We start from the raw sequence: 15,778 nt of genomic DNA on the forward strand, positions 1-15,778 counted from the left end.
CTTCTAACTTGGGCCCAAATTGTAAAATGGTCTTATCTATTGGCGATTTCGTTCCAATTCACATTCCAAGTAATATTGGGCATGCTAATTACATTGCCGGTTGCCAAATTGCATTATCTCTTATAGTTTCCGAGATATGGACTATCGATAATTTACACCATAGGCTCTGCTTCTAACTTGGGCCCAAATTGTAAAATGGTCTTACCTATTGGCGATTTCGTTCCAATTCACATTCCAAGTAATATTCGGCATGCTAATTACATTGCCGGTTGCCAAATTGCATTATCTCTTATAGTTTCCGAGATATGGACTATCGATAATTTACACCTTAGGCTCTGCTTCTAACTTGGGCCCAAATTGTAAAATGGCCTTATCTATTGGCGATTTCGTCCCAATTCACATTCCAAGTAATATTCGGCATGCTAATTACATTGCCGGTTGCCAAATTGCATTATCTCTTATAGTTTCCGAGATATGGACTATCGATAATTTACACCTTAGGCTCTGCTTCTAACTTGGGCCCAAATTGTAAAATGGCCTTATCTATTGGCGATTTCGTCCCAATTCACATTCCAAGTAATATTCGGCATGCTAATTACATTGCCGGTTGCCAAATTGAATTATCTCTTATAGTTTCCGAGATATGGACTATCGATAATTTACACCTCAGGCTCTGCTTCTAACTTGGGCCCAAATTGTAAAATGGTCTTACCTATTGGCGATTTCGTTCCAATTCACATTCCAAGTAATATTCGGCATGCTAATTACATTGCCGGTTGCCAAATTGCATTATCTCTTATAGTTTCCGAGATATGGACTATCGATAATTTACACCTTAGGCTCTGCTTCTAACTTGGGCCCAAATTGTAAAATGGTCTTATCTATTGGCGATTTCGTTCTAATTCACATTCCAAGTAATATTGGGCATGCTAATTACATTGCCGGTTGCCAAATTGCATTATCTCTTATAGTTTCCGAGATATGGACTATCGATAATTTACACCATAGGCTCTGCTTCTAACTTGGGCCCAAATTGTAAAATGGTCTTACCTATTGGCGATTTCGTTCCAATTCACATTCCAAGTAATATTCGGCATGCTAATTACATTGCCGGTTGCCAAATTGCATTATCTCTTATAGTTTCCGAGATATGGACTATCGATAATTTACACCTTAGGCTCTGCTTCTAACTTGGGCCCAAATTGTAAAATGGCCTTATCTATTGGCGATTTCGTCCCAATTCACATTCCAAGTAATATTCGGCATGCTAATTACATTGCCGGTTGCCAAATTGCATTATCTCTTATAGTTTCCGAGATATGGACTATCGATAATTTACACCTTAGGCTCTGCTTCTAACTTGGGCCCAAATTGTAAAATGGCCTTATCTATTGGCGATTTCGTCCCAATTCACATTCCAAGTAATATTCGGCATGCTAATTACATTGCCGGTTGCCAAATTGAATTATCTCTTATAGTTTCCGAGATATGGACTATCGATAATTTACACCTCAGGCTCTGCTTCTAACTTGGGCCCAAATTGTAAAATGGTCTTACCTATTGGCGATTTCGTTCCAATTCACATTCCAAGTAATATTCGGCATGCTAATTACATTGCCGGTTGCCAAATTGCATTATCTCTTATAGTTTCCGAGATATGGACTATCGATAATTTACACCTTAGGATCTGCTTCTAACTTGGGCCCAAATTGTAAAATGGTCTTATCTATTGGCGATTTCGTTCCAATTCACATTCCAAGTAATATTCGGCATGCTAATTACATTGCCGGTTGCCAAATTGCATTATCTCTTATAGTTTCCGAGATATGGACTATCGATAATTTACACCTTAGGCTCTGCTGCTAACTTGGGCCCAAATTGTAAAATGGCCTTATCTATTGGCGATTTCGTTCCAATTCACATTCCAAGTAATATTCGGCATGCTAATTACATTGCCGGTTGCCAAATTGCATTATCTCTTATAGTTTCCGAGATATGGACTATCGATAATTTACACCTCAGGCTCTGCTTCTAACTTGGGCCCAAATTGTAAAATGGTCTTATCTATTGGCGATTTCGTTCCAATTCACATTCCAAGTAATATTCGGCATGCTAATTACATTGCCGTTTGCCAAATTGAATTATCTCTTATAGTTTCCGAGATATGGACTATCGATAATTTACACCTCAGGCTCTGCTTCTAACTTGGGCCCAAATTGTAAAATGGTCTTACCTATTGGCGATTTCGTTCCAATTCACATTCCAAGTAATATTCGGCATGCTAATTACATTGCCGGTTGCCAAATTGCATTATCTCTTATAGTTTCCGAGATATGGACTATCGATAATTTACACCTTAGGCTCTGCTTCTAACTTGGGCCCAAATTGTAAAATGGTCTTATCTATTGGCGATTTCGTTCCAATTCACATTCCAAGTAATATTCGGCATGCTAATTACATTGCCGGTTGCCAAATTGCATTATCTCTTATAGTTTCCGAGATATGGACTATCGATAATTTACACCTTAGGCTCTGCTTCTAACTTGGGCCCAAATTGTAAAATGGTCTTATCTATTGGCGATTTAGTTGCAATTCACATTCCAAGTAATATTCGGCATGCTAATTACATTGCCGGTTACCAAATTGCATTATCTCTTATAGTTTCCGAGATATGGACTATCGATAATTTACACCTTAGGCTCTGCTTCTAACTTGGGCCCAAATTGTAAAATGGTCTTATCTATTGTCGATTTCGTTCCAATTCACATTCCAAGTAATATTCGGCATGCTAATTACATTGCCGGTTGCCAAATTGCATTATCTCTTATAGTTTCCGAGATATGGACTATCGATAATTTACACCTTAGGCTCTGCTTCTAACTTGGGCCCAAATTGTAAAATGGCCTTACCTATTGGCGATTTCGTTCCAATTCACATTCCAAGTAATATTCGGCATGCTAATTACATTGCCGGTTGCCAAATTGCATTATCTCTTATAGTTTCCGAGATATGGACTATCGATAATTCACACCTTAGGCTCTGCTTCTAACTTGGGCCCAAATTGTAAAATGGTCTTATCTATTGGCGATTTCGTTCCAATTCACACTCCAAGTAATATTCGGCATGCTAATTACATTGCCGGTTGCGAAATTGCATTATCTCTTATAGTTTCCGAGATATGGACTATCCATAATTTACACCTTAGGCTCTGCTTCTAACGTGGGCCCAAATTGTAAAATGGTCTTATCTATTGGCGATTTCGTTCCAATTCACATTCCAAGTAATATTCGGCATGCTAATTACATTGCCGGTTGCCAAATTGCATTATCTCTTATAGTTTCCGAGATATGGACTATCGATTATTTACACCTTAGGCTCTGCTTTTAACTTGGGCCCAAATTGTAAAATGGTCTTATCTATTGGCGATTTCGTTCCAATTCACATTCCAAGTAATATTCGGCATGCTAATTACATTGCCGGTTGCCAAATTGCATTATCTCTTATAGTTTCCGAGATATGGACTATCGATAATTTACACCTTAGGCTCTGCTTCTAACTTGGGCCCAAATTGTAAAATGGTCTTATCTATTGGCGATTTCGTCCCAATTCACATTCCAAGTGATATTCGGCATGCTAATTACATTGCCGGTTGCGAAATTGCATTATCTCTTATAGTTTCCGAGATATGGACTATCAATAATTTACACCTTAGGCTCTGCTTCTAACTTGGGCCCAAATTGTAAAATGGTCTTATCTATTGGCGATTTCGTTCCAATTCACATTCCAAGTAATATTCGGCATGCTAATTACATTGCCGGTTGCCAAATTGCATTATCTCTTATAGTTTCCGAGATATGGACTATCGATAATTTACACCTTAGGCTCTGCTTCTAACTTGGGCCCAAATTGTAAAATGGTCTTATCTATTGGCGATTTCGTTCCAATTCACATTCCAAGTAATATTCGGCATGCTAATTACATTGCCGGTTGCCAAATTGCATTATCTCTTATAGTTTCCGAGATATGGACTATCGATAATTTACACCTTAGGCTCTGCTTCTAACTTGGGCCCAAATTGTAAAATGGTCTTATCTATTGGCGATTTCGTTCCAATTCACATTCCAAGTAATATTCGGCATGCTAATTACATTGCCGGTTGCCAAATTGCATTATCTCTTATAGTTTCCGAGATATGGACTATCGATAATTTACACCTTAGGCTCTGCTTCTAACTTGGGCCCAAATTGTAAAATGGTCTTATCTATTGGCGATTTCGTCCCAATTCACATTCCAAGTGATATTCGGCATGCTAATTACATTGCCGGTTGCGAAATTGCATTATCTCTTATAGTTTCCGAGATATGGACTATCGATAATTTGCACCTTAGGCTCTGCTTCTAACTTGCTCCCAAATTGTAAAATGGTCTTATCTATTGGCGATTTCGTTCCAATTCACATTCCAAGTAATATTCGGCATGCTAATTACATTGCCGGTTGCCAAATTGCATTATCTCTTATAGTTTCCGAGATATGGACTATCGATAATTTACACCATAGGCTCTGCTTCTAACTTGGGCCCAAATTGTAAAATGGTCTTATCTATTGGCGATTTCGTTCCAATTCACATTCCAATTAATATTCGGCATGCTAATTACATTGCCGGTTGCCAAATTGCATTATCTCTTATAGTTTCCGAGATATGGACTATCGATAATTTACACCTTAGGCTCTGCTTCTAACTTGGGCCCAAATTGTAAAATGGCCTTATCTATTGGCGATTTCGTTCCAATTCACATTCCAAGTAATATTCGGCATGCTAATTACATTGCCGGTTGCCAAATTGCATTATCTCTTATAGTTTCCGAGATATGGACTATCGATAATTTACACCTTAGGCTCTGCTTCTAACTTGGGCCCAAATTGTAAAATGGTCTTATCTATTGGCGATTTCGTTCCAATTCACATTCCAAGTAATATTCGGCATGCTAATTACATTGCCGGTTGCCAAATTGCATTATCTCTTATAGTTTCCGAGATATGGACTATCGATAATTTACACCTTAGGCTCTGCTTCTAACTTGGGCCCAAATTGTAAAATGGACTTATCTATTGGCGATTTCGTTCCAATTCACATTCCAAGTAATATTCGGCATGCTAATTACATTGTCGGTTGCCAAATTGAATTATCTCTTATAGTTTCCGAGATATGGACTATCGATAATTTACACCTTAGGCTCTGCTTCTAACTTGGGCCCAAATTGTAAAATGGTCTTACCTATTGGCGATTTCGTTCCAATTCACATTCCAAGTAATATTCGGCATGCTAATTACATTGCCGGTTGCCAAATTGCATTATCTCTTATAGTTTCCGAGATATGGACTATCGATAATTTACACCTTAGGCTCTGCTTCTAACTTGGGCCCAAATTGTAAAATGGTCTTATCTATTGGCGATTTCGTTACAATTCACATTCCAAGTAATATTCGGCGTGCTAATTACATTGCCGGATGCCAAATTGCATTATCTCTTATATTTTCCGAGATATGGACTATCGATAATTTACACCTTAGGCTCTGCTTCTAACTTGGGCCCAAATTGTAAAATGGTCTTATCTATTGGCGATTTCGTCCCAATTCACATTCCAAGTGATATTCGGCATGCTAATTACATTGCCGGTTGCGAAATTGCATTATCTCTTATAGTTTCCGAGATATGGACTATCAATTATTTACACCTTAGGCTCTGCTTCTAACTTGGGCCCAAATTGTAAAATGGTCTTATCTATTGGCGATTTCGTTCCAATTCACATTCCAAGTAATATTCGGCATGCTAATTACATTGCCGGTTGCCAAATTGCATTATCTCTTATAGTTTCCGAGATATGGACTATCGATAATTTACACCTTAGGCTCTGCTTCTAACTTGGGCCCAAATTGTAAAATGGTCTTATCTATTGGCGATTTCGTTCCAATTTACATTCCAAGTAATATTCGGCATGCTAATTACATTGCCGGTTGCGAAATTGCATTATCTCTTATAGTTTCCGAGATATGGACTATCGATAATTTACACCTTAGGCTCTGCTTCTAACTTGGGCCCAAATTGTAAAATGGTCTTATCTATTGGCGATTTCGTTCCAATTCACATTCCAAGTAATATTCGGCATACTAATTACATTGCCGGTTGCCAAATTGCATTATCTCTTATAGTTTCCGAGATATGGACTATCGATAATTTACACCTTAGGCTCTGCTTCTAACTTGGGCCCAAATCGTAAAATGGTCTTACCTATTGGCGATTCCGTTCCAATTCACATTCCAAGTAATATTCGGCATGCTAATTACATTGCCGGTTGCCAAATTGCATTATCCCTTATAGTTTCCGAGATATGGACTATCGATAATTTACACCTTAGGCTCTGCTTCTAACTTGGGCCCAAATTGTAAAATGGTCTTATCTATTGGCGATTTCGTTCCAATTCACATTCCAAGTAATATTCGGCATGGTAATTACATTGCCGGTTGCCAAATTGCATTATCTCTTATAGTTTCCGAGATATGGACTATCGATAATTTACACCTTAGGCTCTGCTTCTAACTTGGGCCCAAATTGTAAAATGGTCTTATCTATTGGCGATTTCGTCCCAATTCACATTCCAAGTGATATTCGGCATGCTGATTACATTGCCGGTTGCCAAATTGCATTATCTCTTATAGTTTCCGAGATATGGACTATCGATAATTTACACCTTAGGCTCTGCTTCTAACTTGGGCCCAAATTGTAAAATGGTCTTATCTATTGGCGATTTCGTTCCAATTGACATTCCAAGTAATATTCGGCATGCTAATTACATTGCCGGTTGCCAAATTGAATTATCTCTTATAGTTTCCGAGATATGGACTATCGATAATTTACACCTTAGGCTCTGCTTCTAACTTGGGCCCAAATTGTAAAATGGTCTTATCTATTGGCGATTTCGTTCCAATTCACATTCCAAGTAATATTGGGCATGCTAATTACATTGCCGGTTGCCAAATTGCATTATCTCTTATAGTTTCCGAGATATGGACTATCGATAATTTACACCATAGGCTCTGCTTCTAACTTGGGCCCAAATTGTAAAATGGTCTTACCTATTGGCGATTTCGTTCCAATTCACATTCCAAGTAATATTCGGCATGCTAATTACATTGCCGGTTGCCAAATTGCATTATCTCTTATAGTTTCCGAGATATGGACTATCGATAATTTACACCTTAGGCTCTGCTTCTAACTTGGGCCCAAATTGTAAAATGGCCTTATCTATTGGCGATTTCGTCCCAATTCACATTCCAAGTAATATTCGGCATGCTAATTACATTGCCGGTTGCCAAATTGCATTATCTCTTATAGTTTCCGAGATATGGACTATCGATAATTTACACCTTAGGCTCTGCTTCTAACTTGGGCCCAAATTGTAAAATGGCCTTATCTATTGGCGATTTCGTCCCAATTCACATTCCAAGTAATATTCGGCATGCTAATTACATTGCCGGTTGCCAAATTGAATTATCTCTTATAGTTTCCGAGATATGGACTATCGATAATTTACACCTCAGGCTCTGCTTCTAACTTGGGCCCAAATTGTAAAATGGTCTTACCTATTGGCGATTTCGTTCCAATTCACATTCCAAGTAATATTCGGCATGCTAATTACATTGCCGGTTGCCAAATTGCATTATCTCTTATAGTTTCCGAGATATGGACTATCGATAATTTACACCTTAGGCTCTGCTTCTAACTTGGGCCCAAATTGTAAAATGGTCTTATCTATTGGCGATTTCGTTCCAATTCACATTCCAAGTAATATTGGGCATGCTAATTACATTGCCGGTTGCCAAATTGCATTATCTCTTATAGTTTCCGAGATATGGACTATCGATAATTTACACCATAGGCTCTGCTTCTAACTTGGGCCCAAATTGTAAAATGGTCTTACCTATTGGCGATTTCGTTCCAATTCACATTCCAAGTAATATTCGGCATGCTAATTACATTGCCGGTTGCCAAATTGCATTATCTCTTATAGTTTCCGAGATATGGACTATCGATAATTTACACCTTAGGCTCTGCTTCTAACTTGGGCCCAAATTGTAAAATGGCCTTATCTATTGGCGATTTCGTCCCAAATCACATTCCAAGTAATATTCGGCATGCTAATTACATTGCCGGTTGCCAAATTGCATTATCTCTTATAGTTTCCGAGATATGGACTATCGATAATTTACACCTTAGGCTCTGCTTCTAACTTGGGCCCAAATTGTAAAATGGCCTTATCTATTGGCGATTTCGTCCCAATTCACATTCCAAGTAATATTCGGCATGCTAATTACATTGCCGGTTGCCAAATTGAATTATCTCTTATAGTTTCCGAGATATGGACTATCGATAATTTACACCTCAGGCTCTGCTTCTAACTTGGGCCCAAATTGTAAAATGGTCTTACCTATTGGCGATTTCGTTCCAATTCACATTCCAAGTAATATTCGGCATGCTAATTACATTGCCGGTTGCCAAATTGCATTATCTCTTATAGTTTCCGAGATATGGACTATCGATAATTTACACCTTAGGATCTGCTTCTAACTTGGGCCCAAATTGTAAAATGGTCTTATCTATTGGCGATTTCGTTCCAATTCACATTCCAAGTAATATTCGGCATGCTAATTACATTGCCGGTTGCCAAATTGCATTATCTCTTATAGTTTCCGAGATATGGACTATCGATAATTTACACCTTAGGCTCTGCTGCTAACTTGGGCCCAAATTGTAAAATGGCCTTATCTATTGGCGATTTCGTTCCAATTCACATTCCAAGTAATATTCGGCATGCTAATTACATTGCCGGTTGCCAAATTGCATTATCTCTTATAGTTTCCGAGATATGGACTATCGATAATTTACACCTCAGGCTCTGCTTCTAACTTGGGCCCAAATTGTAAAATGGTCTTATCTATTGGCGATTTCGTTCCAATTCACATTCCAAGTAATATTCGGCATGCTAATTACATTGCCGTTTGCCAAATTGAATTATCTCTTATAGTTTCCGAGATATGGACTATCGATAATTTACACCTCAGGCTCTGCTTCTAACTTGGGCCCAAATTGTAAAATGGTCTTACCTATTGGCGATTTCGTTCCAATTCACATTCCAAGTAATATTCGGCATGCTAATTACATTGCCGGTTGCCAAATTGCATTATCTCTTATAGTTTCCGAGATATGGACTATCGATAATTTACACCTTAGGCTCTGCTTCTAACTTGGGCCCAAATTGTAAAATGGTCTTATCTATTGGCGATTTCGTTCCAATTCACATTCCAAGTAATATTCGGCATGCTAATTACATTGCCGGTTGCCAAATTGCATTATCTCTTATAGTTTCCGAGATATGGACTATCGATAATTTACACCTTAGGCTCTGCTTCTAACTTGGGCCCAAATTGTAAAATGGTCTTATCTATTGGCGATTTCGTCCCAATTCACATTCCAAGTGATATTCGGCATGCTAATTACATTGCCGGTTGCGAAATTGCATTATCTCTTATAGTTTCCGAGATATGGACTATCGATAATTTACACCTTAGGCTCTGCTTCTAACTTGGGCCCAAATTGTAAAATGGTCTTATCTATTGGCGATTTCGTTCCAATTCACATACCAAGTAATATTCGGCATGCTAATTACATTGCCGGTTGCCAAATTGCATTATCTCTTATAGTTTCCGAGATATGGACTATCGATAATTTACACCTTAGGCTCTGCTTCTAACTTGGGCCCAAATTGTAAAATGGTCTTATCTATTGGCGATTTAGTTGCAATTCACATTCCAAGTAATATTCGGCATGCTAATTACATTGCCGGTTACCAAATTGCATTATCTCTTATAGTTTCCGAGATATGGACTATCGATAATTTACACCTTAGGCTCTGCTTCTAACTTGGGCCCAAATTGTAAAATGGTCTTATCTATTGTCGATTTCGTTCCAATTCACATTCCAAGTAATATTCGGCATGCTAATTACATTGCCGGTTGCCAAATTGCATTATCTCTTATAGTTTCCGAGATATGGACTATCGATAATTTACACCTTAGGCTCTGCTTCTAACTTGGGCCCAAATTGTAAAATGGCCTTACCTATTGGCGATTTCGTTCCAATTCACATTCCAAGTAATATTCGGCATGCTAATTACATTGCCGGTTGCCAAATTGCATTATCTCTTATAGTTTCCGAGATATGGACTATCGATAATTCACACCTTAGGCTCTGCTTCTAACTTGGGCCCAAATTGTAAAATAGTCTTATCTATTGGCGATTTCGTTCCAATTCACACTCCAAGTAATATTCGGCATGCTAATTACATTGCCGGTTGCGAAATTGCATTATCTCTTATAGTTTCCGAGATATGGACTATCCATAATTTACACCTTAGGCTCTGCTTCTAACGTGGGCCCAAATTGTAAAATGGTCTTATCTATTGGCGATTTCGTTCCAATTCACATTCCAAGTAATATTCGGCATGCTAATTACATTGCCGGTTGCGAAATTGCATTATCTCTTATAGTTTCCGAGATATGGACTATCAATAATTTACACCTTAGGCTCTGCTTCTAACTTGGGCCCAAATTGTAAAATGGTCTTATCTATTGGCGATTTCGTTCCAATTCACATTCCAAGTAATATTCGGCATGCTAATTACATTGCCGGTTGCCAAATTGCATTATCTCTTATAGTTTCCGAGATATGGACTATCGATAATTTACACCTTAGGCTCTGCTTCTAACTTGGGCCCAAATTGTAAAATGGTCTTATCTATTGGCGATTTCGTTCCAATTCACATTCCAAGTAATATTCGGCATGCTAATTACATTGCCGGTTGCCAAATTGCATTATCTCTTATAGTTTCCGAGATATGGACTATCGATAATTTACACCTTAGGCTCTGCTTCTAACTTGGGCCCAAATTGTAAAATGGTCTTATCTATTGGCGATTTCGTTCCAATTCACATTCCAAGTAATATTCGGCATGCTAATTACATTGCCGGTTGCCAAATTGCATTATCTCTTATAGTTTCCGAGATATGGACTATCGATAATTTACACCTTAGGCTCTGCTTCTAACTTGGGCCCAAATTGTAAAATGGTCTTATCTATTGGCGATTTCGTCCCAATTCACATTCCAAGTGATATTCGGCATGCTAATTACATTGCCGGTTGCGAAATTGCATTATCTCTTATAGTTTCCGAGATATGGACTATCGATAATTTGCACCTTAGGCTCTGCTTCTAACTTGCTCCCAAATTGTAAAATGGTCTTATCTATTGGCGATTTCGTTCCAATTCACATTCCAAGTAATATTCGGCATGCTAATTACATTGCCGGTTGCCAAATTGCATTATCTCTTATAGTTTCCGAGATATGGACTATCGATAATTTACACCTTAGGCTCTGCTTCTAACTTGGGCCCAAATTGTAAAATGGTCTTATCTATTGGCGATTTCGTTCCAATTCACATTCCAATTAATATTCGGCATGCTAATTACATTGCCGGTTGCCAAATTGCATTATCTCTTATAGTTTCCGAGATATGGACTATCGATAATTTACACCTTAGGCTCTGCTTCTAACTTGGGCCCAAATTGTAAAATGGCCTTATCTATTGGCGATTTCGTTCCAATTCACATTCCAAGTAATATTCGGCATGCTAATTACATTGCCGGTTGCCAAATTGCATTATCTCTTATAGTTTCCGAGATATGGACTATCGATAATTTACACCTTAGGCTCTGCTTCTAACTTGGGCCCAAATTGTAAAATGGTCTTATCTATTGGCGATTTCGTTCCAATTCACATTCCAAGTAATATTCGGCATGCTAATTACATTGCCGGTTGCCAAATTGCATTATCTCTTATAGTTTCCGAGATATGGACTATCGATAATTTACACCTTAGGCTCTGCTTCTAACTTGGGCCCAAATTGTAAAATGGACTTATCTATTGGCGATTTCGTTCCAATTCACATTCCAAGTAATATTCGGCATGCTAATTACATTGTCGGTTGCCAAATTGAATTATCTCTTATAGTTTCCGAGATATGGACTATCGATAATTTACACCTTAGGCTCTGCTTCTAACTTGGGCCCAAATTGTAAAATGGTCTTATCTATTGGCGATTTCGTTCCAATTCACATTCCAATTAATATTCGGCATGCTAATTACATTGCCGGTTGCCAAATTGCATTATCTCTTATAGTTTCCGAGATATGGACTATCGATAATTTACACCTTAGGCTCTGCTTCTAACTTGGGCCCAAATTGTAAAATGGCCTTATCTATTGGCGATTTCGTTCCAATTCACATTCCAAGTAATATTCGGCATGCTAATTACATTGCCGGTTGCCAAATTGCATTATCTCTTATAGTTTCCGAGATATGGACTATCGATAATTTACACCTTAGGCTCTGCTTCTAACTTGGGCCCAAATTGTAAAATGGTCTTATCTATTGGCGATTTCGTTCCAATTCACATTCCAAGTAATATTCGGCATGCTAATTACATTGCCGGTTGCCAAATTGCATTATCTCTTATAGTTTCCGAGATATGGACTATCGATAATTTACACCTTAGGCTCTGCTTCTAACGTGGGCCCAAATTGTAAAATGGTCTTATCTATTGGCGATTTCGTTCCAATTCACATTCCAAGTAATATTCGGCATGCTAATTACATTGCCGGTTGCGAAATTGCATTATCTCTTATAGTTTCCGAGATATGGACTATCAATAATTTACACCTTAGGCTCTGCTTCTAACTTGGGCCCAAATTGTAAAATGGTCTTATCTATTGGCGATTTCGTTCCAATTCACATTCCAAGTAATATTCGGCATGCTAATTACATTGCCGGTTGCCAAATTGCATTATCTCTTATAGTTTCCGAGATATGGACTATCGATAATTTACACCTTAGGCTCTGCTTCTAACTTGGGCCCAAATTGTAAAATGGTCTTATCTATTGGCGATTTCGTTCCAATTCACATTCCAAGTAATATTCGGCATGCTAATTACATTGCCGGTTGCCAAATTGCATTATCTCTTATAGTTTTCGAGATATGGACTATCGATAATTTACACCTTAGGCTCTGCTTCTAACTTGGGCCCAAATTGTAAAATGGTCTTATCTATTGGCGATTTCGTTCCAATTCACATTCCAAGTAATATTCGGCATGCTAATTACATTGCCGGTTGCCAAATTGCATTATCTCTTATAGTTTCCGAGATATGGACTATCGATAATTTACACCTTAGGCTCTGCTTCTAACTTGGGCCCAAATTGTAAAATGGTCTTATCTATTGGCGATTTCGTTCCAATTCACATTCCAAGTAATATTCGGCATGCTAATTACATTGCCGGTTGCCAAATTGCATTATCTCTTATAGTTTCCGAGATATGGACTATCGATAATTTACACCTTAGGCTCTGCTTCTAACTTGGGCCCAAATTGTAAAATGGTCTTATCTATTGGCGATTTCGTCCCAATTCACATTCCAAGTGATATTCGGCATGCTAATTACATTGCCGGTTGCGAAATTGCATTATCTCTTATAGTTTCCGAGATATGGACTATCGATAATTTGCACCTTAGGCTCTGCTTCTAACTTGCTCCCAAATTGTAAAATGGTCTTATCTATTGGCGATTTCGTTCCAATTCACATTCCAAGTAATATTCGGCATGCTAATTACATTGCCGGTTGCCAAATTGCATTATCTCTTATAGTTTCCGAGATATGGACTATCGATAATTTACACCTTAGGCTCTGCTTCTAACTTGGGCCCAAATTGTAAAATGGTCTTATCTATTGGCGATTTCGTTCCAATTCACATTCCAATTAATATTCGGCATGCTAATTACATTGCCGGTTGCCAAATTGCATTATCTCTTATAGTTTCCGAGATATGGACTATCGATAATTTACACCTTAGGCTCTGCTTCTAACTTGGGCCCAAATTGTAAAATGGCCTTATCTATTGGCGATTTCGTTCCAATTCACATTCCAAGTAATATTCGGCATGCTAATTACATTGCCGGTTGCCAAATTGCATTATCTCTTATAGTTTCCGAGATATGGACTATCGATAATTTACACCTTAGGCTCTGCTTCTAACTTGTGCCCAAATTGTAAAATGGTCTTATCTATTGGCGATTTCGTTCCAATTCACATTACAAGTAATATTCGGCATGCTAATTACATTGCCGGTTGCCAAATTGCATTATCTCTTATAGTTTCCGAGATATGGACTATCGATAATTTACACCTTAGGCTCTGCTTCTAACTTGGGCCCAAATTGTAAAATGGACTTATCTATTGGCGATTTCGTTCCAATTCACATTCCAAGTAATATTCGGCATGCTAATTACATTGTCGGTTGCCAAATTGAATTATCTCTTATAGTTTCCGAGATATGGACTATCGATAATTTACACCTTAGGCTCTGCTTCTAACTTGGGCCCAAATTGTAAAATGGTCTTACCTATTGGCGATTTCGTTCCAATTCACATTCCAAGTAATATTCGGCATGCTAATTACATTGCCGGTTGCCAAATTGCATTATCTCTTATAGTTTCCGAGATATGGACTATCGATAATTTACACCTTAGGCTCTGCTTCTAACTTGGGCCCAAATTGTAAAATGGTCTTATCTATTGGCGATTTCGTTTCAATTCACATTCCAAGTAATATTCGGCGTGCTAATTACATTGCCGGATGCCAAATTGCATTATCTCTTATATTTTCCGAGATATGGACTATCGATAATTTACACCTTAGGCTCTGCTTCTAACTTGGGCCCAAATTGTAAAATGGTCTTATCTATTGGCGATTTCGTCCCAATTCACATTCCAAGTGATATTCGGCATGCTAATTACATTGCCGGTTGCGAAATTGCATTATCTCTTATAGTTTCCGAGATATGGACTATCGATAATTTACACCTTAGGCTCTGCTTCTAACTTGCTCCCAAATTGTAAAATGGTCTTATCTATTGGCGATTTCGTTCCAATTCACATTCCAAGTAATATTCGGCATGCTAATTACATTGCCGGTTGCCAAATTGCATTATCTCTTATAGTTTCCGAGATATGGACTATCGATAATTTACACCTTAGGCTCTGCTTCTAACTTGGGCCCAAATTGTAAAATGGTCTTATCTATTGGCGATTTCGTTCCAATTCACATTCCAATTAATATTCGGCATGCTAATTACATTGCCGGTTGCCAAATTGCATTATCTCTTATAGTTTCCGAGATATGGACTATCGATAATTTACACCTTAGGCTCTGCTTCTAACTTGGGCCCAAATTGTAAAATGGCCTTATCTATTGGCGATTTCGTTCCAATTCACATTCCAAGTAATATTCGGCATGCTAATTACATTGCCGGTTGCCAAATTGCATTATCTCATATAGTTTCCGAGATATGGACTATCGATAATTTACACCTTAGGCTCTGCTTCTAACTTGGGCCCAAATTGTAAAATGGTCTTATCTATTGGCGATTTCGTCCCAATTCACATTCCAAGTGATATTCGGCATGCTAATTACATTGCCGGTTGCGAAATTGCATTATCTCTTATAGTTTCCGAGATATGGACTATCAATTATTTACACCTTAGGCTCTGCTTCTAACTTGGGCCCAAATTGTAAAATGGTCTTATCTATTGGCGATTTCGTTCCAATTCA

Source organism: Rhynchophorus ferrugineus, unplaced genomic scaffold, assembly GCF_030347505.1.
Source record: "Rhynchophorus ferrugineus isolate W39M unplaced genomic scaffold, kcgeb_rfMv2 rfM2, whole genome shotgun sequence".
In the NCBI taxonomy this organism is placed as follows: domain Eukaryota; kingdom Metazoa; phylum Arthropoda; class Insecta; order Coleoptera; family Curculionidae; genus Rhynchophorus; species Rhynchophorus ferrugineus.